Source organism: Bombus terrestris, chromosome 11 (genome assembly GCF_910591885.1).
Source record: "Bombus terrestris chromosome 11, iyBomTerr1.2, whole genome shotgun sequence".
Lineage (NCBI taxonomy): Eukaryota > Metazoa > Arthropoda > Insecta > Hymenoptera > Apidae > Bombus > Bombus terrestris.
In genome coordinates, this window is record NC_063279.1 from 4,127,199 (window position 1) to 4,135,219 (window position 8,021).

Genomic DNA, 8,021 nt, shown 5'->3' on the forward strand with positions numbered 1-8,021 from the left:
GTCACGCTTCTATGGAGGCGGCTGCGTGTTTCGAATAAAAGGATTTCCAAGTTGCAATGGCGCCATTAGCCCCGTGACAAAGGAGAGTTTTCGCAGTTGTAACAGTACCATTACCTCGATTGAAAAAAAGGAAACGAGGAGAAGAAAAAAATGGGGATAGCGACGACGAGCGAAGAGTACGTAATACATTTGGCGAACGCGTTGTTCTACGCTTGTTGGTAATTATTGCAGTATCTCTTAATTAACGGGACGCCTGGTGTTTCTCGTATTCGTGAATGTAGATGGACCCTGCGATAATTATTCCGATACGCTCTCGAATGGACTTTGCTGGTATGTGTACCTAGCTGGGGTTATCGTTGGTCAAAGAACATCGCGTCGTCGTGACCATGCTAACTAATCGTACAAGATTTCGAACAATACGAGTTTGTTTGGTATTCTAGTATAACGATAAACACCAGAAATTGGTAAACGTTACACGGTTACGATAGGGTTATTTGAACCAGTTGATCCTTCTTGTTTTTAAACTCAATCTCTATTTGTGTATCATTTACCGCGTATAACTTCCTATATCGTTATTTCTCTTTACGTTACTGTGTATCGTATTTCTTGCGTATTACGGAACACCGTTAATTTTTGATACTTTATCGATGGAAAAATGAGGAAATATAGCGTAGGCTATTTTAAGCCGAGCAAAAAGAAAAACGAAAAAGAGCCTAGGAAATGACTTAAATTGCACGCGCACCTTTCACTGATCTTTCATCGTCCCGTATAATTCTCTATCCTCTGTATATCCTACGAATTTCTCAACTATCTTTACCAACCAGAAATAAATTCCTCGACCGTTAACGTTACACCTAAGATCTCTGAAACTATCGATAACCAGATTCGTGGCATTAATATGCAACGGCGCGCGAGCGCGAGCGCGAACGCGAACGTGGCGAGGGAAGGGAAAAAGAAGAAAAATGCATAAATCACACTGATATGGCCGTCGACACGGTTAGCAGTCAAAGAACCGAGCACGGCCAGGAATTCAACGGGGCTAATTAACGCGGCCAGTCTCAGCGCGCATAATGAACTCCAGGTGAATTTCACGTCGACGATATTACGAAAGCAGCCCTATTTCAGGGTCGTCGATTAAATAACGCGAGATACATCGCTAAATTAATGGTCGTTGAACGTATCAGATCCCTGGATCGTTTCCGATTCGTCCCGATACCTCTTGATGACGTTGCCACCGATGAAGCGTCGTCACGCGCGCTCGCACGAGCTTCTCAGCGAAGAATGAAACCGAGGGATGAGAGGAGAGACAGAACGTGGAAAGGGAGAGCGTTGCGAAACGAAGTTTCCTCGGTTCCATTGAAAAGCGACGGTCGCGTTAATGGGGCAGACGCGTGTCCCTTCCCGCGCTATATTATGGAAATCGGCGAATCAGGGGTAAGGGAGGAGGCACTTAAAGGGTCGAAAACGATAGATACAAGGGTGAACGGGGACAAAGGTATGTTATTTTGTCGAAATTTCCCAGGATATCCTTCCAAAGGAAGTTTGAACTGAGCATTGACGATTGGTTTTTGGGGATGAATCGACGAAGGGTGTTATTTTTCGATTTCTCTAAGCAAAGCAATGTATGCAGATTAGAACTGGTGGTGCTTGGAGAGTGACAGTACTCGAGCAAGTTTTCCGGACAAAGGAGCGGAGAACTATTTGGAAGCTTCGAGAAAAATGAGTTATTAAATAGGTGATATTAGCAGAAAGAATATACCGTAGGAAGAAATGGTGAAATACGTATTATATCTGTAATTTTCAGTCTTACAGTCTTTCAGTCTTCGAACTTTTCTTTTGACGATTTTGATGTTCTTTTAATACAGAAGTGAATTATTTTGTTTCCTTTTTAAATGGAAGTTAAAGTACAAGTATGCAGGTAATAATAATATTTGTAACAAATTGTTTTTATGTAATCGGTTAATCAATTTTATTGTCAGCGTAATAAATGCTTCTCTTGCGTCTGTTTTCTCATGATGAAATGCAATCACTGTGTCATAAAAGTACGAACTCGTGTAATCACGTTCGCGATATGACCCACTTCCGGTCTAGCATGAGATACAAATCGTCCGTACATCTGCCAGCTTTGTAATCGTTACATTGTCATTCATGTTTGCGCGTAAATTATATTTGCGTAGATAAGACATCGATGCGAGTTCCCATTTTGTTTTAGTTTTCGGCTTTTCCTTGACATTTATTTCCTCCTAATATTCTCAAACATTTTAATTTTACTATTATTACGGTGAAAGATGTACGTTTAAGACGTCGATATTATATCTAAGCAAAAATCAATAAAATTCCTCAAAAGCTAGAAGCGTAACGAACCTCTTGATGTATCCGACAGCCAGATAAAGGGAAACATGTAAGCAAAATTTACCGAAGCATAGAAGAAAGAAACAAGTTTACGCGATACGAAGAAACGTGCCGAATCGGCCGATGTCGAGAGATATTTCAAAGAAAAGAGGAAGTCGGCAAAAGAATGACACTCCACTTCTTTCATCGTATCTTCTCTATCAGAAAGACGCTGAATTTCCGATATAAGACTCTTGTACGATGAAAGATACTTGCGGAGCATCGAAGAGGAAACGCTTGATCCATTTTCTTCTTTTTCTGCTCGTCTTTCACACCTTCTTCCGATAAAAATACCACAAATATTTTATTGAATATTATACATTTGTAATATATTTTCTTTCAAAAATTCTTACGTAATTCCATTGGATATTTTTAAACAACTTTTTATCCCAATTTAATATCATTGGTTTTTGTTAAAGAAAAATTTTACTTTCCGCGTATTCTTTGCATACGTACACACACACTTACGCAAATTAATTGCGTAGCTACATACTTATCGGAAACTGCTGCGAAAATACTCGTAAAGACTAGGCAAAATTCTACGATAACGTTCATTCGCTATTAAATCATGCATTTTTATATAAATGTCTAATTTTTCTAAGCTTTTCTCTAATTTTGTGCTTCTGTTGGAAATTCATTGGAAAAATTTTCAAACCACAAAGTCATCCTCGATCGAAAGTTCACAGAAACGATTATGAAAACGGAACAGTTTAAATCAACAACCTTCTCTCGTCGTGTCCAGATGCTTGGACCATTGACTCGGTCGAAAAAGAACGACGCTGGAAGAAAAATATTGGTCGTATCGTATCGTAGAGGAAGAATCAGTGCCATTAAACCCGACGAATTTCGTGGACGAGTTTTCCCCGTTCGCCAGGAGCGAACGATAAATTCCTCTGTAACGAATCGCCCGATCAAATCCCATGCAAGTAAAATACTCGTTTTTATTGCTGCCATTATCTAGCGAGCCGTTGATCTAACGTTTAAAACGCCATAAATATCATCGCTAGCGTCTGATGACTTTGTTGTTAATGATCTTGCATGTGACCACGCAAGATCAGTTTATCACATCATGGCCGCTTTAATCTTCGACGTTGACTCGCTCGGGCATCAACTGATACTATTTTTATAACACAAGCATCGTGATGGAAATTATTACACGAGAGACGTAGTAGCTACTATGGAATCTTTCATTTCCTCGTACTGATATTACACTGCAGATAATAACGTCATTAATATTTCTACTTCGAACTAGTATTTTTGTGCATAATTTCGAAGAATAATCGTCACAGAGCGTCGGAATAAAATGAAATTATAATTTATAACTTATAACTTTTGCTAAGTGGCTACGACTCTGGCTACGATAACGAAATTAACGCGATATGTACATACAAACTTGATTGTTATTAATCGTATACTTTGCTTTGTAAAATTATCTATTTTCTGACGTTAAAAATTATCGCAAGTTTGAATGAAACATAAAAAGTTGTTTATTGATACTCGTGATTTCCTGTTTGAATTTTATGCTAAGCATCGCGTAGAACGTTACGAATACTCCTCGAACTGAGAGCAAAATTGAAACATACAAGTTGGAAGATCGCAGCAGCGTTATACAAATATATGTAGATATGAAAATTTTACTTGATACAAAATCAGCGTTGAATTTTTCACTTCAATCCGCAACGTTACGAAGAAAATCCATAAAAATATCGAAGACCGTTTCCAGCAAGTCCAACCCAATGGTCCATTAAAATAAGTTCCCCGATAAACCAAAGTACCTCGATTCAAGCCGGACTGTAAAATTCCAAATTGAAACAAACTCCAAAAGTAGCAATTAACGTCTGGAAAAAGTCGAGAAGACCCGTTTCATCGCGATAATCGAGCTTTAGTCATAACGATATCCTGGAAACGCGTTTATCCTGATACCGAACATTTGCAGTAAGTTTCCTCGCGCGACACAGCCGAAAGATCAGCGAGGAAAGTTTCCTCATGCGTCACTTAGGTCCGGTTCGCGTCGACTGCCGGATAAATACCGTGTTCTTTTCTCGATTTGGTGTCCACCTTGAGCCAGGCCAACCGACGAACGATCCACCTTTCAGACACTTCGATATAAGTAAATATTTTTAATTCCAGCGTGACTAAGGCCGACCAGGCGGCCATTCCGGATTCCAACGTTTGTCAGAGGAAATTCTCTTTTTCCCAGGGGAACCCGCGAGGCACGGCTAGGTTACGCCAATGGAGTCATCGAGGGGAATTCAGGTGCACCACGGTCAAGGTAACAAGGTCAGCAAGGTGCATGTGCACGAAAATAAACAAAGGCGAAGCACGAGCCATCGAGCTCGGAGAAACGGGGCCCATTGTGTCGTGGCTCAGCTGAATCACGAGCCGGCGTGTATTTTTAACCCTTTAAAACCCCACCGTCGCGTGTTTTTCAGGCTGTTTGGGACCCGTCGTCTTTTCTCGCCTTCTTTTTCGTGTAAAGGGATAACTTGTTCCTCGCCTGGCCACGGCTGTTCGAGCCGGGTGAAAGTTTAACTTGGCTACGAGGAACGGGCCGGTCTCCGGAGTTTGCCGAGTTTGATGGTGTTTTGATGGCGTTGGACGTAAAGAGGATACGATGGACCGCGAGCTGGTTAAGCGACTAAGGGAATTGGAGAAGGGTTCTGGAATTTTCTGGTCTGGTTCCGGTTTGTATGCTCATTATGAAACTTTCCATTATCTATACGCTATTAGCTGAGGATAATTTCTGGTGGAAAAAATACTTTATAACGTCTATTTCTATATTGTGAAATTTCATGCGGTTTACGTGCCCGTATAACAGCGGTAAGAGCAGTGTAATTAGAAAAAATAAGGTTTTCAGGAAATTGGTTTGTATATAGAAAGCCTGAACTAAGACGTAGAAAATTCTGTGCGTTTCTTGATTAAGAATTGATTAAAGTTTATAAGTTTTCTTCTTGGAACACGTATTCTAGTAAACTTTTGTATTTGCATCGTGAAGGAAATTCTGTTCCAACAGATGATAAAAGATAAAAGAAAGAGTTGCAATAAATGTAATTTTATTCTACAGCGATCGTAGCGCAAGATTAAAGTCCTTACAGTCATTAGACACACTTCTTATTTTATCTGCTGCTTATGTATTCAGCGATTACCCGTGAACATGAAAAAATAAACATCTCGGCCATTAATTTATTAATTTATGATAATTGCGATTACTATTATGTACGTTAAATGATTTTTTGCTTTCAGATGATTTTATGAAAATATCGCGACAGCAACGAGACAGTTGTATTATCGAAGGTTTTGTACTTAACGAGCTCTACAAGAAAAAAAGCAAAGAATTATATAAATTTGCAATGACCGAACGATCGACTATTTGATTAATGGATAAGTAATTATATTTTAATACCATGTAATTACATCGTTGTCAAGAAACTTTGTTTCTTGCGTGTTTATCATTGGCTAGTCTGGCTAAATAATTTTTATTTCTGTTCCGGTTGCGATCTTAAACTTGTATTCTCCTTTATTTTCTTACTCGTCTGCTATTTGTCTAACAATTATCTTATGAAGATAATATCTGTGGTTACCTGCGTTTTTCACCTTCACTAATTAGGATAATATAAAGTTAAGCGTAGCATAAATAATTGTCGAGATTGTTATCTAATATTTCATGTAAGTCGTAAGTTGTGTATTTTAAAAACAGTTACTGTATTATTAACAATTTTTTTAATAATTAAATATAAATTTAGAAATTTCCGATCGATCCGATAAAGGTTGACAATTTACTTTCAACGACGTTAATTAAACATTCTTTTCAGAAATGCTAATTTGATTACAGATTTAAAATGACGTTAATTTCTCAAATTAATTACTCAAATAAAATTTGTATCCTATTTACTATTTGCTCTGTCACTTTGTTTCAAACAACGTTATTTAAATAATAATATATTTAGGAAATATAAATTAATATTTGTCGTTATATTTGCCGTTTAGATATCTGTTATTTAATTTTACCAAGAAAATAAAGCTGTTCTTTCATGGTGCGTGGAATTCCTATTCCCAAACCGTAGAAATCAGACAATTATTATCACCAACGGTGTTTGCTTTTATGGCAAGTGTTTATATTCTAATGTCTACGTCTGAGTAGATTTCTTTTCCTACTTCCCGATAATCTAATAAGAGAATTTGACTGTCGAGTTGCTTCAAGGATGAATAATACCCGCTAATAAGTTTGTTTCTTACATACAAAAGATTTACGATTGTTTATTATTCTTTATTGTTTGAAATATTCAAATATTTGGCAAGTCGGTAATTTGCGAATAATCGATTTCTAAAAATAATACGATAACGTTTATTATCAAACAGAATTTTAATTCTGTCTGTTTACCGACCTTAAATAAAAATTTCCATTTTAATTTCTCCGAGAAAGAGATATTGATTTTCCTCTCTAGTACCCCTAATATATACAATATACGATATAAAATCGAGCTCGGCAACTTTCATTTCAATAATTGCTCCAATAACATTTTTATTCCATTTGTTACTCCGTCTTAAGTTAACCGATATCTTTTCTACGACTCTGTATCTTCAAATTCTCGAAAGGTGGCAATTTTCTAACGTACGAAGCACGAACCGTATCGATACAACCTCCTAAAACACGCGCCGGTACTTCTCCAACGGCGCCCCATGAGAACATTCCTGTCTAACTGGCTTCAAACGATTTCGTACGCGTGCCAGAGCTAATTATTCATTTCAATAATCGTTCCAATAACATTTTTATTTCATTTGTTACTCCGTCTTAAGTTAACCGATATCTTTTCTACGACTCTGTATCTTCAAATTCTCGAAAGGTGGCAATTTTCTAACGTACGAAGCACGAACCGTATCGATACAACCTCCTAAAACACGCGCCGGTACTTCTCCAACGGCGCCCCATGAGAACATTCCTGTCTAACTGGCTTCAAACGATTTCGTACGCATGCCAGAGCTAATTAAATCCCGGACAATCATTTATCACCTCGTAGGCAATGTGGCAAACGAACGATCCATATGTCACTTAATAGGCCACCCAACAAAAACATTACAGCAGGCACGCATCAGATCGAAAAAGTTAACGTATTATTGCCAGACGCATAAATTCGTTGGATGGTTAGGCGTCGCCGGGGAGGACGGTCTCGAAACGACGTAAAAATACGTGTACACAAGTGGACGCGGAGATTAATGAAAACGTAGAAGATAAAAAAGATCGACGAGGACCGGCGGGAACACGTGCGGCAAACTAAGGGATCTAATAAATGCCCTTGAGGAACGAATGGGATCGTCGAGCCTATTAAAACGAATTGTTACGAGAGATCGGAGGCGTACAGTAAGACGTATCGTAGAATAACGCGACATCGATCAAGATACGAGTTATTCTCTTTTATTAATATAATTACACTGGCTCGCGAAAGTATTTGTACGCTTACTATAAAAAGCTTTTACGTATGTATATTGTGCGTTACTATTAGTCCGCGTATTTTTATACGTTTGTGGAAAATTTAAAGGTATAAAAAAAAATGTGTATATAGAACGCGTACTATACGAGAAAAGTCAGAAAGTATTCAAAGCGGAATATTTATTCCAATATTTAGTAGGTG

General features: G+C 38.1%; 1 long non-coding RNA gene across 1 annotated transcript; it reads left to right on the forward strand.

Moving 5' to 3' along the window:
• The first annotated feature begins 2,731 nt into the window (after positions 1 to 2,731).
• LOC110119690 lies at positions 2,732 to 6,591 on the forward strand. The gene is made up of 3 exons (XR_002308191.2): positions 2,732 to 4,671; positions 4,824 to 5,075; positions 5,635 to 6,591. It is a non-coding gene; the product is annotated as an uncharacterized LOC110119690 (long non-coding RNA).
• The last annotated feature ends 1,430 nt before the right edge of the window (positions 6,592 to 8,021 follow it).